This window comes from Petaurus breviceps, unplaced genomic scaffold, assembly GCF_028583685.1.
Source record: "Petaurus breviceps papuanus isolate PSGF00001 unplaced genomic scaffold, PetGlider_PUasm1.0 90564, whole genome shotgun sequence".
Classification (NCBI taxonomy): domain Eukaryota; kingdom Metazoa; phylum Chordata; class Mammalia; order Diprotodontia; family Petauridae; genus Petaurus; species Petaurus breviceps.
In genome coordinates this window covers 959988-981096 of record NW_027187275.1, presented here as the reverse complement: position 1 = coordinate 981096, position 21109 = coordinate 959988, and the positions used below count along the sequence as shown (strand labels likewise).

General features: G+C 35.9%; 1 protein-coding gene and 1 long non-coding RNA gene across 5 annotated transcripts in view; both read right to left on the bottom strand.

The window, feature by feature from the left end:
- Positions 1–21109, bottom strand: part of RWDD3 (RWD domain containing 3) — an 835110-nt gene that overhangs the window by 621162 nt on the left and 192839 nt on the right. The gene's annotated exons all lie outside the window — the stretch shown is intronic.
- Positions 7–20894, bottom strand: LOC138142329 (uncharacterized). Its single transcript, XR_011163411.1, has 3 exons — positions 20264–20894; positions 1188–1231; positions 7–206 (listed from the first exon to the last, which is right to left on the bottom strand). It is a non-coding gene; the product is annotated as an uncharacterized lncRNA (long non-coding RNA).

The following is a 21109-nucleotide window of genomic DNA, read 5'->3' as shown; positions in this document are numbered from 1 at the left end:
CCCCCCAAAGCACACAAACAAGCAATACTGGAGTCCTTAAATATCATCACCACCACAGTAGTATTTTTCTCAACTCCAATATGGTAATATCAGCACCACTGAAATGATTAGTGTCCCCTCAACCAGATCCATATATCTAAACTACTTTCAACAGTAATTTCAGGTCGCTGATACAGGCTGATACTTCCTCCTTACTCACTTTCCTCCTAGAAAAAAAAAAAGACAATATTATCTATTATTTATATGCCAAATGCATACATTACATTCAGAGCTACCTCATATAATCTTTGTGCCTAGTTCTATCTAAACCAATTAACTTGATTCCTTTTCAAACTTTGTTCTATATTTGACCATTCATAGCTTCCCAGAAAGAAAAAGAAAGTTTTTTTTAAAATAATTCTATTTTGTAAGAAAAAAAGATTTTGAAAGATCCCTTTTTTATCATTTGATGAAAAAAATAATGAACAGTCTACTCTCAGTTTTTTGAAATTCTTTTGACAAGGTTATTATTATAGCAAACTACAAGGTCAGAAAACATGCCATTTTTAAATACTTTGTTACATTTACCGTTCTCCAAGGACTGACAAATATAAAGTGGAATGAAAAAGCTTGGAGATGCTTTGATTGGTGCTAATGCACAATAGTAGCTCAAGAACAGGATAAAATGGATTTGGGATATGGTTTAAAAAAAAAAAAAGGAAGAAAGAATGCTGTTGGGGGCAACTAGGTATTCACTGTTCCCACGACTTTTACCTATACATCCCAAACTCTGAGTATTTTCCTCTTTGAGTAAGCCCTACCTCTCCAAAAGGAGTAAAAGTAGAATTGAACTCACAGTACAGAGTACAAAAGACTTTCCTCTTACATGGAAAAAAATTAGATTCTAAGTTCCTGTCAAGGTGCTGACCATAGCTTTTTATATATTAAAATCTGTTATATCAGGGGGAAAAAACTTTAAGAAAAACTGCTGGGAAAACTGGAAAGCAATCTGGCAGAAAATAGACTTGAACCTTACACCATATTCCACAATACATTATAAATGGACATGCAATCTTAATATTAAAGATCATACTATAAAAAAATTAAAAGAAAAGCTGATCATATACCTCTCACAGCTATGGGTAGCAGATAGATTTTTAACCAAACGAGATAGAGGCAATTACAAAAGATAAAATGTATCATTTTACCTGAATGAAACTGAAATGCTCGTTCTTGAACAAAATTAATGTACCTAAGATAAAAAGGAAAGTGATCAAATGAGAAAAAAATCTTTATATTAAATTTTCCCAGCAAAGGTTTGGTATATAAGATACACAAACATTTAACAAAAATAAATATATATGAAGATATATATGTATGTGTGTACATATAAATATATATAATTAATAGCCATCTCCTAATAGTTAAGTGGTCAAAGAATATGAACAGTTCTTAAAAGAAGAATTATGAAGTATTCACAACCACATGAAAGAAAGATCCAACTCACTAATAATAAGAGAAATGAAAATTAAAATAACCATAGGTTTTACCTCACACCCTGAAAATTGGCAAAAAATGGCATTGATCGATGTTGAAGTGTTTGTGGAATGATAAGCACACTAATATATTATTGGTGAAGCTATAAAATGGCATAACCATTTTGGAAAGTAATTTGAAATTACATTCTAAATAATAATCAGTACATTCTAAATGGACATGCAACCTTAATATTAAGATCATACTATAAAAAATTAAAAGAAAAGCAGATCATATACCTCTTACAGCCATGGGCAGCAGATGCATTTATAAACAAACAAGATATAGAGGCAAATAATAAAGTGACTAAAATATCCATACTCTTTGAACCAGTAACTATTATTGAGTTTAAATGCCAAGGAAGCCACTGATAAGAAGAAAGTTCCCTTCTGTGCCAAAATATTTATGGTAGTACTTTTTGTGATAGTAAAGAATTAGAAACAAAATAGATGCCCATTAATAGGGAAATGGGTAAAGGAATGGTTAACAAATTACTAGAGTGTAATGAATTATTACTGTGCTGTAACAAATTATGTATATGATGAATACAGTGAAGCCTAGAAAGTTCTACATGAACTGATGCAGAATGAAGTATGCAGAACAAAGAAAACAATATACATGAAACTACAATGTAAATGGAAAGAACAATGGCATAAACAAAAATCAAAAGTGAATGTAACAAAATTATAAAGAGCAAGCATGAATTTAAAGAAGAGATATAAAAGGATAAGTCCTACTATCCCTCTGTGGAAATGAGAGGTCCACAGGTGGTACACATTACACAGGTTTTCAGACTTTTTTTAATGTCTTGATCAGTAGTATCGATTCTTTTGCTTCTTCAAAAAATACTATTTGTTATTTGGGATAATTCTCTGGAAGGGGGAGGGAAAGATACAACATCAATAAAAATTTATTTTTAAAAAATTTGTCATCCTTAGCATGTGAACAACTAGTAATGTAGAAAATTATTATTTTAGAGACTCTTAGCCTAACGATGTGTTTTTCTACAGAGTACCTTCCTTTCATTACAGTAAACACTAAATCTAAGAGTTCATGCATTTAATACACAGCATTTAGAAAAAATGGAGGTGGGTGTGAAGGTACATATACAGTGCTAGATAACTCTGAGAAATTAAGTGTAGAAGTAATTTATGTTAATTTCAGGAAGAAAATCCTTAAGTATACAGCATTTGTAGAAATACGTTACCCTTCTCACTAATTTGGACCCTCTAGAAATTATTAGCTTTCAAATGCCATTATTCTCCAAATTATTTTCCTCTCCAGGGTATTTGTTCCTTCTGTGTCCCACAACTACTTTTCTTTGAATTGAGCATAGACTCTAGCTTTCTTGGCCAAGTATCTTGAAGATCAGAACCCAGGACCAGGGGGCACAATAGTGTGGGGTGATGAATTCTGAGTGCAAATTAATGATGGTGGGGCTACATAGGGGTGGGAAGGGACATGGCTCATTCAGGAATTCATTTTGTTTGACTATCCATGTTTGTAAGGGGTTTCGTTTTCTTGCTTTCTCAATGTTGGGAGGGGCAGATGGTAGGGAGAGAATTTAGAGCTGAAAATTTTGTAAAACTGAAATTTTTAAGGTACAATATAGGTAAAAAACAAACAAATCAAAAAACCTGAATCTCACATCTCTGCTCTATCATCAGTACAGTATGGTTCTAGAATCAGAAGGCAGGATTTCAAATCCTTCTTCTGATATTTACTTCTTGTGTGACCTCGGGCAAGTCACTTGATCTCCCTGAACCTTAGCTTCCTCATTTGTAAAATGAAGAAGGCTAGACTCAATGGCTTCTGAGCTCTCTTCTGGCTCTAAAACTACAGTCTCATGATTATAGCTCATTTGTCATTTCCTCCAGGGTAAGGCAGGCCCATGTTAAACAAACAAACAAACAAACATTTATTAGGCATCTGCTAAGTGCTAGTCGCTAAACAAAGAAAAAAATGAAATGACCCATACTGATAATCTATCAAAGGAGAAAATATATACACGTATAAAAATATACAAGATAATCCTTTACAATGCCTAGCCCTGTGCCTGAAAACTAGTAGGTTCTCCATAAATATTCTTGAATTGATTTTAATTTCATGTGATTCAATCAAAGCATCTCATCCTCCTCAAATATCACAGACTACCCCCCACCCCAACTTGCCACTCAGGATCCATGGAGCACACAGGAAATTCTGAGTTCTAGAGGGAATCCTACTGAGAAATTGCAATTAAAGAGGAAAGAGAAAATTAAAACCATGTAAGAGCCAGAAAATTGAGAATGAACAATTCTTATGAAATGAATTGTTCTTCCCCATTATTTGAGCATAAGCAATTATACAAAGCTAATAATTTTTAAAAAGATAAACCCTTTGAAGTGATTTACAGAACTGATCTCCTTTTCCCAGGGAGAGTGCTTATGGAGACACTGCCCTCTGCTTTGCACATGGAACACTGTAACAGCTGAAATAAAAGTCTAACTGTTTGGCTTAACTCAGCTTTATGACAGGGATATTCTACTGTTACAGAAAGGGAAAGTAGTCCCCCTAGTGCACTATTTTAAGAGATGAAGGGAGCTCAATTATATTCACTCAAACTAGGGCCAAATTACTAGCATTTCAACAAGGAATGCACAGGTGCACATAGAACTAAAGTTAAATTAACAAAAAACATTGGAACTCAGAAATCTCTTGGTACTCAATAAAAAAAGAAAAAAAGTAAAAAATCAGGATCACTCAAAAGTACTCTTATTATTCTGATTTGGGGAAAAAAAAGCAGCACAGGACTATTTGGCTATTTCTTATAAAAGTCATAGCCACCATTAAGTACCTAAATAATGTAAGTCTGTATTTTATTGCACTTCTTTAAAGCCATCTGTGGTCTATAATTACTGTTTCAACAAAAAAATGACCAGAGAACATTAATTCTGTTAGCATTTTAAATTCTTCAAGTGAAAGTCAATCTAAAAATACTGAGAGCTAATTCATTAACCAAATTTGACATATGCAACCATTAGTGGTAATCTGGCCCCAAAAAGTAATCCATTAAAGAAAACACAGCTTTATTGTTATAAAAATTCTGTTATAGGAAGAAATTAATAAATTTTGGATAGGTAAAATATATTTGAGCATTTTTAATAATCAGTTTTATTGAGACTGATCTCCAAAACCTCTTTCTACAATCCTTTTATCAGATCAAATCCCATCACAATGAATACCATTAAAATAACAACATGTTTCTATGGCACTTTGCAACATCTCTGCCTTACAACCCTTAAGAGTAGGTAGTGCAAATATTATCCCCATTCTATAGATGAGAAGGTGGAGCTCTGACTCCAGGGTCACTTGAATTCAGATCTTCTGACTCCAAGTCCACTATTTTTTCCCAATTATATCAGCCTAGTTTATCTTTAGAGAGGAAAGATCCTTAGCAATCCCTTTGAAGGTCACTGTGATTTAATTTTGAAGACTGCATTTCAAACATTACTTCAACAATCATTTATTAAATGCTCACCATATGTAGAATACTGTTGTAAGTATTGATGAAGATATAAAAGCCAGAAATAAAACATAGTTTTTCCCCTCATGGAACTTACAACTTAGAATGGGGTGATTATATATATATATATATATATATCCCAAAAGTAATACAAAATATAGAAGTACAAAGTATTAGGCAAAATCTAAGGGAAATCATTTCCAACTGTGGGATCAGAAAAGACTTCACAGAAGAGGAGCCTTATGACCTGAATCCTGAAGGATAGGAAGGAGATAAGATGTGTTTCTTAAATATCTGTTTGCTAGAAGTACTGGATATAGGACAATAGAAGACATACCACTGCTACTAGTCATGAAGTTTCTGTTTGTGCCATGATTGGTAAATTGATCTGTTTCAAACTAGCAGAACACTAGTAAGAGCAGGAAAAATCAGATTTACAGTATGATCTGCACTAAAAAGAATACAAACTCTAACTATCATTAGGTCCTTGTGATAAAGCCTGAATAAAGGAACACATTTCCCATGATAAAGTTATATATTTTCACAACTACCTCAGGGGGGATGACATTTAATTTAACAAGTATTTATTAAATGACTGCTGTACTAGGTGGTGAAGAGACAAAGAAAAAAAAAATGAAATAATGCCTGCTCTCAAGGAACTTATCATCTATTTTGGATGAAGACAGCTTAATTTCTAAAGAGGTTTAGTGTGAAGTTATTCTCTCCTGAAGAAATTAGGACAAGGTACAGGCCTAGATAATGTCTAGGGAATTGAGGATGTGAAACTGAATACTGGGGTGGTTGGAGAAGGTGAGCCTGGAATCCGGGTCACTTTTGTGACTCTGTGTTCAATACCTTTAATATTTTATTGAATTTTATACCATTTCTGTGGAAAAGGATGCTTGGTCTTCATCCTGAATTTTTCATTAAAGCAAAATAATTTCCAAGCTGCCCGGCAAACACTAGTTGAATATCATAGAGTGTTAAGACCATTTCAATTTTTTTTATTTGTTCATTTGACATAGTGACCCAAAGTCAGATATAAAAAGCAAAGGTCCCTCAGGGGTTCTCTCCATGGTGTAGAAAAGAGTTTGGATCCTAAAGCTATCTATCTGAGATTTATATAAAAACTTATGCTAATACCCAAATTAATGGACCTGTTACAAATTGAATAAAGACTCACCATGAATAAGAGGTTTCATAGTGATAAGAGTTGAGCAGGATATTAAATAATTTATGGTGACATTTGGGAAGGAGAAAACAGCATTTCCATGTTACATGCCTCAGAGATGTCAAGGCTACGAGCATTTATCAAGGCTTATTATGGGCCAGGCACTGTGCTAAGCAAAGAGACAAAAGGAGACTCCACCCTTGAAAAGTTCACAGTCTAATGGGGGAAACAATATGTAAAGAATTATAAATATGCAAGATATATACAGAGTAGATTAGAGATGATTACAGGGGGAAGAGAAATACCAGAAGTCTCTTATGGACAGTGGGATTTGAGTTGAGTCTTGAAGGAAAGAAACCAAAGAATATAGGAGGTAGAGACAAATATGGGGGGACAGCCAGTAAAAAGTAAAAACACACAATTGGAAGACGGTGTTTCATTAAACAAACAGGTAACAGGCCAATGTTGTTCATAGTAATAGAAGAGGGGAATAACGTATAAGAAGACTGAAAAGGGAGGAAAGAGACACTGTGGTGGGTTTTAAAAGCCAAACAGATATTATATTTGATCCTAAAGGTAACTGGGATGCATTGGAGGTTGATGAGTAGGGGGTGACATGGTTGGACCTACACTTTAGGAAAATCACTTTGGAGGCTAAATGGATGATGGATTCAAATTAGAAAGAGACTTGAGATAGGCCAACTTGCCAGTAGGCTTCTGCAATTGTCCATACAGGAGGTGATAAGTCCCTGCACTAGAGTCATGGTAGGATCAGAGGAAATAAGGTGGCACATTTAAGAGATGTTGTGAAAGTAGCAGTCAATAACACTTGTAGTTTTTCATTCTACTGCAGGGAATCACACAGTCTCAGAGTTGGAGGGTGCTTCTAGTCTAAACCAGTCCTGGTTAAGAACTCCCTCTAATCCTGGCATTTCCTTGTCCCTTTAAAGTTTGAGAAGAATTTTGTAGCCATTATCTCTCTTCAGCTCCATAACAACCCTATGAGGAAGGAGTTGTAGATATTATATTTCCCTATTTTATAGATGAGGGAACTAAAACTTAGAAATGATGTGATGACCTACCTATGGTCACCCAGCTAGTAAGTGTCAAGGAAAAATTCAAACACAGATTGGCCTCACTCCAAGTCTAGTATGCTAGCCACTGTGCCACTGAGATCGAATGAAGTAGTAAAGGAGAAGAAAGGAGAGCCCAGGACAGATCCCTGTGGGATGGATACCTATGACTGAAGATCCAGCAAAGGAGACTGAGAAGAACCTGTTAAATAGGTAGGAGAGCTAGAAGAAAGTAAAGTCAGAGGAACCTGAAGAGAAGAGAATCAAGGATCAAGAAGAAGCATGTGATCAACAAAATGTAATCCACACTGGCAAAGTAAAATAATTCTTTACCAGAAAGAGGTAAAGAAGAATGAGAATAGGAAAAAAGGCCATTGGATTTGGCAATGAAAAGATCATTAGTTTGACCCAGAAATTTAGTTACTGAGATTATACCCAGGATAATGTCATATCAAATGAGGTCATATTTATTAAAAAAAATGCTTATTAACACCGTTCATAGTAACTAGGAGGTGCTATATAAGTATTCCCTTCCCCTTAAGCCCTAAGAAAGTCATTGATAAGAAGAAAATCCCTATATACATAAAAAAAATTTATAGTAGCGATTTTTGTGATAGCAAAGAATTGGAAACAAAGTACATGCCCATTGGTTGGAAAATGGCTAAACTAATCAAAATAAAACTAAATCGTGGTACCTGAATGTAATGGAATATTATTGTGCTTTAAGAAATGAAAAACGTGACAAATACAGAATAGTATGGAAAGATCTACACAAACTGATAAAGAATGTAGCAAAGGGGCATCTAGGTGGTGCAGTGAATAGAGCACCAGCCCTGGAGTCAGGAGGACCTGAGTTCAAATCCAGCCTCAGACACATAACACTTACTAGCCATGTGAACTTGGGCAAGTCACTTAACCCCAATTGCCCTGCCTCCCCTCCCCACTCCAAAAAGCAAAAAAAAAAAAAAAAAAAGAGTGAAGCAAACAGAACCAAGAAACAATATACACAATAACTACAACAATGGAAATAGAGCCACATATATAAAAGGAATCAAAAGTAAATATTGAAAAATTTTAAAGAACAAGCACAACTTGAAATAACAGATATGAAAAGATGTTCACGACCCATTCCTTCATGGAGCTACATGTTACAACATTGGTAGGAAACCCCCCCCCCCCATCATTATTGCAATTCTTTGTTCAGAAAATGTTTTCATACTTTGTCAATGCATTTATCAGTTGTGTTGATCTTTTTCCACTTGTTCTTTATTTTTGTCTTTTTAAAAATACTATTTGTTGTATGGGATGGCTGGGGGCAGGGGGAGAAAAGTACTGGAGAAATGATGATGATGTGAAAAACAAAAGACCACAATAAAATTTTTATTTTGTTTTTTATAAAAGTGTATTGCCTTCACCATCCTCTGAAGTTATCGATACTATGACCCACTCAGTTTTTGAGGGGAGTGGTCAAGGAAGGAATTGAGTAGTAATTAAGTTATTACTATTTAATGTGACAGTGTAGAATGTTAATCCAAAGCTTTATTTTAGCATGTTGTGACCTTTTCCTTGTTCAAAACTGCTATAAATGTTAACTCAAATTGTCTTGTGGCATAGAGATTTCTGAAAAAAGAAGGTGGGAGTTGAAGGAGAGAGGAGGGAAAGAATTTTATGTCGGTTTGGACATTTCTCTCTATACTAGAAATGTTTGAATTTGAAATAATGCTAACAATATTGTTTCTAGCAGACTCGTGCTCCAAAGGCAGAGTATAATATTAATTTTTTAAACATCTATTAATGACTATTCTCTGAGTACGGCCCCATTCAACCAGTTCCAAATTCATCTAACAGTACTATTTCTTATCTATTCCACATCTTTTTATCTTTTTCCACAAGAATAGCATGACAGACTTCATTAAATGTTTTGCTAAAATCTAGGCAAACTATGTAAAAAGTATTTACTTTTTTGGTAACTGTCTAAACAGGAAATGAAGATAATATAACAGAATCAATTCTTGATGTAGCAATGTTGGCACTTTTTTAGATGTTTACCAATAATCTTTTAAATAAAATGTCCTGAAATTTTGCTAAGAATTGAAGAAAAGCTTACTAGCCTACAGCCTTGCAGACTCCATATTTCTTTGGAAAATCTGACCATTTGCCTTTTCCCAATCCTGTGACACATCTTCCTTTCTCTCTACTATTTCAAAAATCACTGACAGTAGTTTATTAATCATATCATTCTTTTATTACCTTTGAATATATTACAACTGGGTTTGGTGATTTCAAGATCCTTTCTTACTGGCTCCTTACTTAGGTCTCAACTCTCTATCCATAATAGTCCCAACTATTTTTGTTCCACCCTTTCTTCTGCTTCAAAGATTATCCTTCATGGAAGCATCTCCAAGCTCATTCTTTCATCCGTTGCATTATCTCATCGACTCCCAAGTAGTTCTTTCTATTTTCTGATCTGTCTCTTATCCAATGTAGTTTTAAGAATTCTTTTTTTTTTATCCTTAGCTTTCTTTGCTAACCTCAGCTTATTCTAGTTTTAGCATTTGTGACACTATTCTTAGAGGACTGTGACATGCTTTTTCACTTATCATCCAATATCTGCTCCCTCTGCCATTGTCTGTACATGTCCTTCGGAAATCTAAATTTTTTGGCAAATTCCCTGCACATCCATATTGACCTCTTTAAATAATACACTGTTTTTTTTTAATGGAAATTATTTCTTTTTATATATTCATAATTGACTTGTGAAAGCTATTCTTCCCTCCGTAGTTTACTTCCCTTTAGCGTTTTAGGTCAGCAGTATCCTACTTATCATTTCTTTGAATTCTGTTTTTCAAATATTTAGAATATATGCCAATCCATGTATGTCTTTCCTCTCTTCTATCGTAAGTCAAATATCACATTACTTCCCTCCAAAGTTTCCATACTTTCCACACCCAAAACCAAGTGAAAACATGGTCAAGAATCTTTCTCTTATTGGTTTCTCTATGTTTTGAAAGATGAAATTATTATTAAATCAAGCCCACAAATTTAGTTGCTGTGATTTTGGCAGGTATAAAATGTCTTCGGTACTATCTCTACCCTTCCTAAGTAAAGCAGTTACTAATACTTTAGAAACTAGTAGAAGGTCACACTATACCCATTTTTTGATAGAGCAACCTATGGGCTGCAGTGACATACAAAATAGCAGAATGCTTCGTGAAAAATAATTAAGCAGGATGTAACATGTAACAAACAAGTAAGTCCAATGAAGTAAACAGTCCAACAGAAGTAAAGAATATCACCAAAGAATTACATATAGGAAAAGAAAGAACAAAAGACGGGCTAGTTATTTGGTAAGAGCAAAGGTTTGCATATGAATATCCACAGTGTTCCACTGGTACCCTCACAATGTCAGAAGAAAGAGAAGTATAGTCACATAGTCAGTCCTCTTTTGATGACTACCTGGGAGGGCATGGATAAGGGTTGCACAGGATGGGCAAGTAAGGTTTACCTGCAGAGTTATAATCAGCATTCTTGAAGGGAGCTCTCAAACTGATTAGCTCATAGGTCTACTTGAGTATTTGAATAAAATATGAAGTACTTTCTGCAATACAAATCATAGGTTTGTTATTCCCATTTCCAAGACCTTCAGGAAACTGAAGCTGAGGGAAGCCAAAATCAGAGAGTTATTAAATGTCAGAGTTGAGATTTTGACCTCAGGTCTTTTTTGATTCCAAGCCCAGTGCTCTTGCCCCAATTTCACACTGAATAACTACATATTTCACACTGGTTCTTCGTCTTCATGCAAAGAGAAGGTAGAACATAGAGTTGGGGGAACAAAGGACTAAAGTGTACCTTGTGTTTTTGTGTCAAACTCACTTCTCTAAGCTGCTCAAAAGAACTTAGGGGAGAAAAGGAAAACAATTCCGAGAAACAGAGAAAGGAAAAAATGAAGGAAGGAGGCTGCCCTGGGCTAAGCTTGGTTACTCCAAAACTGGAGAGAAGAAGTTGTCAAATTGGAGTGAACTGAAGCAGTGGAATCCAAGGACAAGAAACATGATATGCTCTTTTTTTTTTTTCTGTGAACTCTAGAACTGAAAGTTTAGTAACTGGGACAATGAAAGTAGATGCTGCCAGGGCCTTACTCATGAATAAATGAGCAGCATAAAATGCTTTGTGTTGATATTTCCCAGGATAGCTTAGAGATTTTCTTTTAAAATACATTTTCATGTTATATTAACTTTACAACTATTATGAACTTAGGAGATTTGGGTGTGAGAATGATAATGTGTGTATACATATATATATACAAATATCTACATATACACATATGTACATACATACATACACAGAGAGATACATGCATGAGAGGAGGCAGCCTGCCATAGGGATGGTTTTTGAGTTCAAATCCCATCCCTGACATACATTGGTTGGGTGGCCCTGGGCAAGTCACTTAATCTGTTAGTGCTTTACGCAACTCTCTTAGAATAGAAATTGCAGAGAAAATGCTGGCCGCATTCATGGAGGGAACTATCTCATCTGGAATTTTCCTATGTCAATGAAATCACAGTCCAATCCATATTCATATATATATATTGTGTAGTATGTATATGTGTGTGCTCATACACACATATGCATGTATATATACATATATACATAATTCATGTTATATAATACTTTAGATTTAAAAAGCATTTGCTATACATTATTTCATTTGACCTTTGTAAAAATTTTTTTAAGGTAAGTACTATATCCATTTTCAGATGAAGACATTTATTCAGGTCTCTTCTAACTCAAGATCTAGCATTTTTCCAATTATACCATGACACTACTCATTTATAAATACATAATTTGATTTTAAGCTCCTTGAAGGCAAGAACTGTTGTTTTTTATTTATACACAAGGACTGTTGTGTATAGCAGAGTGCCTTGCTCATATTCCAAAATGCTGATGGATAATTTTATTCTGAGATCTTTGTTATCAGTGGTTTGAGGAAGTCAGAGCACTGGGGACTCCCACTGTGGAAAATTTACTAATGTATCAACTCATTTATAACATGATTTTAGAGAGCTGTTGGTGCATTAAGTGGTTAAGAGATTTGTCTGTGGTCATACTGATCTTCCACATGTATGTCTCAGAGGCAGGACTTGAAAACAACACTGGGTTTCAAGTCCTTTCTGTGAGACACACTGGCTGTGTTACCATAGGCAAGTTACCTAACCTGTTATTGCCATACATATGCACACAAACACATGCATCTATAGAAAGAGAACTTATTGTATCTTAGAGGTCATAATAAAATCATCTCAGTATATGAAAGAGCAAGTTCTCACAGGATCTTAGGTATGACATCTACTGGGAATGAGCTTGGAGAAAAAATCTGAGAAATGGGAAAGATATTCTTTTTTTTTGGAGGGGGGGGCAGGGCAATTGGGGTTAAGTGACTTGCCCAAGGTCACACAGCTAGTAAGTGTTAAGCATCTGAGGCCAGATTTGAACTCAAATCCTCCTGACTCCAGGGCTGGTGCACTATTCACTGCACCACCTAGCCTCCCCAGGGAAAGATATTCTTGACTGTCATAGAGAAGTCCTTGAAAAAGCCCCCTAAGTCCCTCCTCCACTCTTTTTTACCTGGGAGATTTTGATTTCAGAAGTGAATAAGGCAGGACAAACAGGCTCTTGCAAAATGCTTTGACACAACTCAATTTTATTATTCGATTAAATTCAACAAGTACTTATTTCATGCCTCAATGTGCAAGGCACTGTGCTAGACAATCAGATAAAGTGAGTGACAAAGAGAAAACAAAAACCGGGCTGGTCCTTGAGGTGCTTCTATTCCACAGGAGCTGGGGAAAGGCCAGAGAGACACTATATAACCAATGGAGCTTCCATTGCTCCATTGTTTACCTGGATGACATGGGGTGGCCAAATTTTCTCTATCATTTCTCAGATTTTCCAACTGTCTAGATGAATACCAGGTGGTTCATAACTTAACATGATGTCACATTGAACAAGAAAGGTAATCATCAAAAAGTACTGATATGACATAAGACATATGACATAAGAAATGTCTGAATTCAACATAGAATTTTAAGCCTTTAAGGACTGCATTAGTATCCAGATGAAAGAAATATTTCCTATTAATGATGGAATTCTCTAAATACTGCTATTCATAGACTACATTGTACTAATTCCATCAAGCCCTAGAATACTACAAATCCTTCTCAATGAAATTCATAATAATATAAAAGAGATCTACCCATCTACCCTGAAAAAACAAATTAGATGAAAAATGCATGTTTCTCAGATTATGACATACAGCTGGAGAAGCAGACTATCAGACTTGCCTGTCAATATGTGTACCTTGGATAAGCACTGCAGGTGGATAATAAGCTGGGCTTGGAATCAAGGAGAAGGAAATTGACATGGATTACATTTGGGAAACTGAAGTACTGTCAATAATTCCAACCTGCTGCCTACTGAAAAAAACCACCTTTTTTTAACAACAGTATTCTTTTTAGTGATGATACTTAGCTGTGAATCACAGATCCCCCACAATCTCAAAAGAAAAATCTAAATTATAAATAAACTAAAAGTCAACAGAAGGATGCATGATAGACACAGTCAAGCTATATGTAGCATATAGCCAGGTCTCAATCAGTGCAAAAACAGAATCTGGTGTAGTGGTCATATTATTCAAATTTATCCTGCATATTTTCATAGGGCTGGAATCAATTACCATATTTTGTACAATTATAACTTTGAATAATGCAAATTTGAATCCATGCTGTATTACCCATAACAATTTGTGTGAGGGATGAGTACAACTGGAAAAATTGGTAAGCTGGCAAAAATGAGAGATAACAGATGGCAAATCCAAATGGTATGTTGGTACTCCAGAGATCCCAAAAGAACATGAGGAAGGCCTCTACTACACTGGAGAGATCCTTTGTGAAGGATTTATAGGTAAAAGGCATGTATAGCATGAGAAGGCATAGAGAAATTGCTTCCTTGTTTATATAAGGGAAGGTCTATACTTAGGAAATAATAGATGCTCAAAGAATATCAAATGACAATCAGGGGATTATTGACCCAAGAAATCCATACAATCTTACTTCCTCCACATCTTTAATCAAAAGATAGAAAATTATCTGCTATGGATAACAGATGTAGTTCTGTCTGTAGCCAGAACTAGATTAACTACTGTTTGGCCTTTTTCTAACTTGAAATAGCCAAAGAGAATGATGGAATACATGAAGCCCCCTGATGTATCTGAAAAGCTCAAACTTTTTTCAAACAATTCATGAACATTTAATAAACATCTATTATGAGCAAGATAATGTAGAGGGAGTCATAGCATAGAGGTTAGAGAACTAGTCTTGAAGCCAGGAAGATGTGGGTCAAGTCCCACTTTGAACACATCTTGGCTTTATGACCCTGGGTAAGTCACTAGCCTCTCAGTACTTTAGGCAATTTTCTAAGGCTACAGAGAAATTGTCAAAATGTATTGGTAGAAAGAGTTTCCTTACCTGGGAGTTCTTTATATCAATGAACTCACAGACCCAGTTCCTATCCCCTGTGAAAGTTCTATACCAGGGGTGGGGAACCTGAGGCCTCAAGGATTCAGTCAAAGGGCTGCACTTGAGGACCTAGAGGGCCAGATGTGTCCTTGAGGACGCAGGTTCCTCACCCCTGTTCTATACCAAGTCCTGAGGAAACAAAAGAAAAAGAAAATGGCCCTTGCCAACAAGCTTACAGTCTACTAGGCAGCCTTCATTCCTGTTTTCTGTAGGTACTGATCTCACAGAGTTGAAAGCCATATTCTCTTGATACAAGCAACCATGTAATGCTGAGGCCTGAGCACAATAACATGTAACTCTAACACTATGACTAGTGAAATAACAGTTCAATCCAATTCATTGTGCATGCTGCTCTCGACTCCCTAGGGTATTTCCTGATGAAGGACACACACTTCAAGGACTATAAGATTTCTTCTATTCTTGTGCCAGCTTTCTCCATGCCATTCCAAGGACTTGCCTATATCCACATGAGGGTAACATAATGTCTTAAGCAGCAACATGGGTCAAGGCAGAATTGCTCCTGTTCATAGAGTGGGGAAGTTCTGCCTTTGATGTCAATCATTAGTAGTGAGGCCCTTTGCTTTTCAAGTGTTCCTGAAGATTTACAAGTCCTAATTTTCCAGGTGGCACATGCCTTTGAGCCTCAAAGAACTCATAAAAAGCCTTTTCTGTGTGCTAATTGGCCAGAGCACATAAACTAGTTCTTGAACAGTCCTTTTGTACTTGTAACTGGTTCCTGACCCTCAATAGCCCTGCTGTCTAGAGACTGGCCCCTAAAATTAACCTAAGGATGGCTTATGGTTAGTCACATAAGGAGGTAGTGGTTAGTTCAGAATGAACAGTCTGCTCAGCCTGCACTAATAATCTGAAAACAAACTTGACAGGAACTACTGTGTCTTCGAGGGAAGGGGTAAGAATCTTTTGCAAAAGTTAAAAGAAAAAGCACCAAAAAAACCTATTGCACTTCTGACAAGCAAATTTATGAGGCTACAAAGCCTCATAAATATGCTTCAAAGTTCATGCTTTGCTTCTCATAGTTCTCACAGCTATGCTTCAAAGAAAACTAGTAAGTCAATGTGCAAGCAAAAAGGATTATAATAAACTACACTTAATACAAAAGTTTCTCCTACTCAGAATAGGTATTTCCCAAGACAGAGTTAGCATTTATGGTTATAATAGATGATAAATAATGATAACAATAATAGTAACAACAATAATAATACAGATTGGATCAATCACTTAGCCTCCCTTCTACAAGTCCAATAAGCTATTTTCTGTATTGTAAATACCCAAATTAACTATCAAGGACATATGAAGAAAGATGCCATCTGTATCCAGAGAAAGAATTAATAGATAGAAGTACATATGGAATAATTTTACATATATATGCCTATTTGTGTCTAATGGTAGCCATCTCTGGGGGGGGGGAAGAAGAAAAAAAAGAAATTTCCATGTAACTTTATTGTATATTTGAAAGGAATAGCAAGTGCATAATAGATTTGCAGTTTCCTATACAATCATATTTTTTCTTGTACTATGATATGAAAATGCTTCTTTCATTCCATAAGTTAAAAATTAAAAAAAATTTTAAAAGGCTACCAAGGAAGCAAATCATGGCTAAGAAGCTTTGCTCCACTGGAGATTGACAGAGAACTAAGGGAAATATCTAGACTGTGGAATAGATGGAATTTAAAGATGGATTAAGAAGGAAATCAGGATTAAGAAGATCTGAAAATCAGAAAGGAGTGAATAAAAGGGAAAGCATTATTTCACAGAATTGCAGAATGTCAAAATTGAAAGGAATTTTAGTAGCTGTCTTCTCTGACTTATACCTGAAAAAGAATCCTTCTACAAAGTCATCTTTAGTCAACTGTTTCTTGAAGATTTCCAGTGAGGGAAAATTCACTGCTCCCAAAGGGAGCCCATTCCAATTTTGGATACTTCTAATTGTCAGGAAATTTTTCATGATAGCAGTGTAAATTTGTCTCTTCCCAAATTCTCCCTACTGCTCCCAGGTCTACTCTTTGGGGTTGAAGAGAACAGGTTTCATACCTCTTGCAGGTTATATAGCCCTTCCAAGTCTTGAAGACAGCTATCATGCCCTCCTTTTCCCTACCCAAGTCTTCTCTTTTTGAGGCTAAACATCTTCTGTTCCTTCAACTGGTTTTTACTCCAGATTATTAATATATTTCCTAAAATACAGTGTTCAGATATGGTCCCATGAAGGCAGAATCCAGTGGGGCCATCTCTTCTTTATTCCATTATATTACACCTATTAATATAGCCTTAAGATGGCATCTGCTTTCTTGGCAGCCAGAACACACTGTTGATTTATATTGTGCTTGGAATGCACTACAACACAAGGATCTTTTACAGATGAACTGCCATCTCCCCATGCCTTCCTCATTTTGTACTTGGGAAGTTGATTTTTTGAACCCAGATATAAGATTTTACATTGATTTGTATTAAATTTCATTTCATTAAGTTCTACCCAATGTCATAGCCTATTGAGACTGATCAATCAACAAGCATTTACTAAGTACTTACTTTGTGCCAGGCACTGAGATCTTTTGGGATCTTGACTTTGTCATGTAGTGTGTTAGTTCTCCCTCACAGCTTTGTGTCATTTGAAAATTGGATAAGCATTCTGTTTTGGAATAAAACACTCCACTGGAGATATCCTGCCAAACTGGTGATCTGTTAATAACTATTCTTTGAACTTGATCATTCAACCAGTACTATATAGTTTTGGTGGTAACTGCTTTGTAAAGTCTGGGAGTACAATACCTCCCTCATTTCATCTTTGTCAGTGTGCCTGTTTTCCCGTGGGCTTCTTCAACACTAACTCCCCATCTTTTGTCATCATACTTAATTTACATGGTCTGAGGTAGAGTCTTATCATTGTTTTAATTTGCATTCCTTTCACACTTGGGATAGGGAGTATGTTTGCATGTGGTCATTTATAGTTTGCAAATTTTTTTGAAAACTGTTCATATCCTTTGATCAGTGATTTATTGGGGAATGGTATTTATGCTCATTGATGTCATATATTTGTGACAATTACTTCTTTATCTTAGATATTAAACTTTTATGGACATTCAATGGGATTTTTTCCTACTCTTACCATTTCTCTTCTAATTATATCCTAGTGACTTAATTTACACAAGCTTTTAAATTTTATGTAGTCTAACTTGCCTATTTTTTCTTTATGATTTCCTCCATCCATTTCATTAAAAATTCTGCCTCTAGCCAGAGTAGTAAAAGGTCATTGATCTTTTCTACTTTTTAAGCAATATGACATTTTGTATTCAGGTTGAATATCTACTTTGGGTTTATTGTAGTATATGGTGTAAGATTTTAAACCAAACCAAATTTCTGCCAAAGTGCTTTCTAGCAATTTCCCAGCAATTTTTCTTAGATTACTCACCCCTTAGTAATTTATGTTACTGCATGAGTGTGTTTAATTGTTTTTGCTGCTTGCTTATCTTATAAGTGTTTTTCAAATGTGAGTTGGTTTTCCACATTAGTCCTTATTTTGACTGCTGACTTTCCATTTTTCTTCTCATTCAAATTGGTTTTTTTTCTTCTGAATTTTTTTTGTCTTCAGAATTTCATTTTTAAGGTTGTTCCCTACTGAAACACTTGAGTTGTATAAACAATTCCCAAGATACAAAGTGAGACTAGGGACAAAATAATTAAAAAACTAGAAAGGCACAGTCTGTCAAAGTTTTCATAAAATTTCCTCAGTCTGTGTTGGCGAGATCCCTGAATTGATTCAACTGTCTGGAACCATAGCAATCAGAGGACTTGGTATTTGTTGTTGCTGTTGTCTTTTTTTTTTTTTTGGCCTTTTGGAGGGAAATTGGGGTTAAGTAACTGGCCCAAGGTTACACAACTAGCTTTTTTGTGTTAAGTGTCTGAGGCTGGAACCGAACTCAGGTCCTCCCGACTCCGGGGCCAGCGCTTTTACTCATTGGATCACCTAGCCACACTGACTTGGTTTTAAATCCCAACTCTGCCACTGACTATGTAACCTTAGGTAAGTCACTTAACCATTCTCGGCCTCAAGTTTCCCTATGTAATTAGAGGATTGGGCTAGATAATCTCTGAGGTTCCTTCCAGTTCTAAATCTATGATACTAGGAAATTCAACAATTAAGAATTGCCTAAGTAACACTGTGCTAGGCTGTGGGGACTTAAACACCACCATGAAAGAATCAACTTTTCTCTTCAGTATAACCTTAATATTCTTGCCCTCTAGTTTGTCCACATAAATTTCATAATAATTATCTAGGTGAAGAAGCTAGCCTCCTAGTATTTTGATTGTGAGTGCAGAAAATATATAAATTTCTTTGGGGAATATAATTTTTATTCTATCAATCCCACCAAATTATGAACACTGACCCATCAGTTATTTTTTTTGTTCTTTTTTTTTTTGGAGGGGGGAAGGCAGGGCAATTGGGGTTAAGTTACTTGCCCAAGGTTACATGGCTAGTAAGGGTTAAGTGTCTGAGGCTTGATTTGAACTCAGGTCCTCCTGATTCCAGGGCAGGTGCTCTATTCACTGTGCCACCTAGCTGCCCCTAACCCATCAGTTATTTAGGTCTTCTCTTATTTTGATAGCTAATTTAGGTTTCCTTGCTACTATAAATAGGGTTTCCTTTTTTTAAAACTTTTTTTAAATCTTTATTTCTCATAAATAAGAATGTAGTTTTTTTTTTTACAGATTAATCTGGTAAGCAAGACTCCGCTGAATTGATTTATTGACTATATTAATTGTTTTTGGTTGAGATGGTTGAAAAGTTTTGTTGAATTGAATTTAATCAATTTGCAGCAATGTATATTGGTATCTGTTTCCACAAAGCAAATTCTCCCCCCAACGGAGGATTTTTAAATTTTGTATTTGCCATTTTAATAGACGTTCAAAGGGTTCCTCAGAACTGTTTTAGTTAGCATTTTCTTTCAGCTGATCTGAAACCATAGCAATCAGAGGACTTGGTATTTGTTGTTGTTGTTGTCTTTTTTTTTTTTTTTGGCCTTTTGGAGGTCATGCATTTTTTACATGTAAACTATCCATCTTATTAAAAAAAATTTTTTTTAGTTCCAAACTCTCTCCCCTTCTCCTCCACCCATCAAGAAAGTAGGAAATATAAACACAGTATACATAAAGACAGGCAAAACATTTCCACATTAAGCACTTTGTGGGAAAGAGGGGAAGCAAGAAAAATAAAGGAAAAAAAAAACATGCTTCAATCTATACTCAGTATCCATCAGTTTTCTCTCTAGAGGTGGAAAGCATTTTTCATCTAGGGTCCTTTGGAATTGCCCTGGGTCATTGCACTGAGGAGAGCAGCAAAGCCTTTCAAAATTGATCATGGTTACAATATTGTTGTTACTTTATACAATGTTCCCCTGGTACTACTCACTTTACTTTGCATCTGCTCACATTCTCTTCTCATGCTTTTCTGAAGCCATCCTTTTCATCATTCCTTAATTGCTTCACAATCACATTAGCCATTCCCCAATTGATAAACATACCCTCAGTTTCCAATTCTTTGCCTCCACAAAAAAAGCTGCTGTGAATATTTTTGTACTTTTGAGTCCTTTTCCCTTGTTCTCTTTGGGATACAGAAGTAGTGGGATTGTTGGGTCAAAGGGTATGCTCAGTTTATAGCCCTTTGGGCAGAGTCCCAAATTGTTCTCCAGAATGGTTGGATCAGTCCCAATTCCCTCCTCCTCTCCAGAATCTGTCATTCTCCTTTTCTGTCACATTAGCCACTCTCATAGGTGTGATGTGCTACCTCCAAATTGTTTTAATTTGCATTGGAGGTTTAGAGCATTTTTTTCATGCCTTATCCATGGCTTCCATTTCTTCTTCTGAAAACTGCCTGTTCGTATATGATTGATCCATTGACCATCGATCAATTGGAGATATCCACTCAGTTTTGAGAACAGTAGGTGGGAAGCTCAGCATGCAGAGCTCAGGAGGGCAGGTTCATTCCAACCCTGCACCTAATTACTTAGCCCAGCCCTCAACCTGGTGCGGTAAGGGGTGGGACCACAATTACTCCCACTACGAAAAGAAAGGAAGGATATCCGGGGCCCTAGTAGACAAAGCGAGAACGAGGCATTACGTGTAGAGGGGCAGGGCACGGTCCCCGCCTGGGGCAGAAGGTGGGGGAATGATTAACGCCCGCTGCTCTAAAGGGAGGAGCCCGTCCCTTGAGGCGGAGACTGCACAGGTAGCCGGACTCGCACTTTCGTGTTTCCTC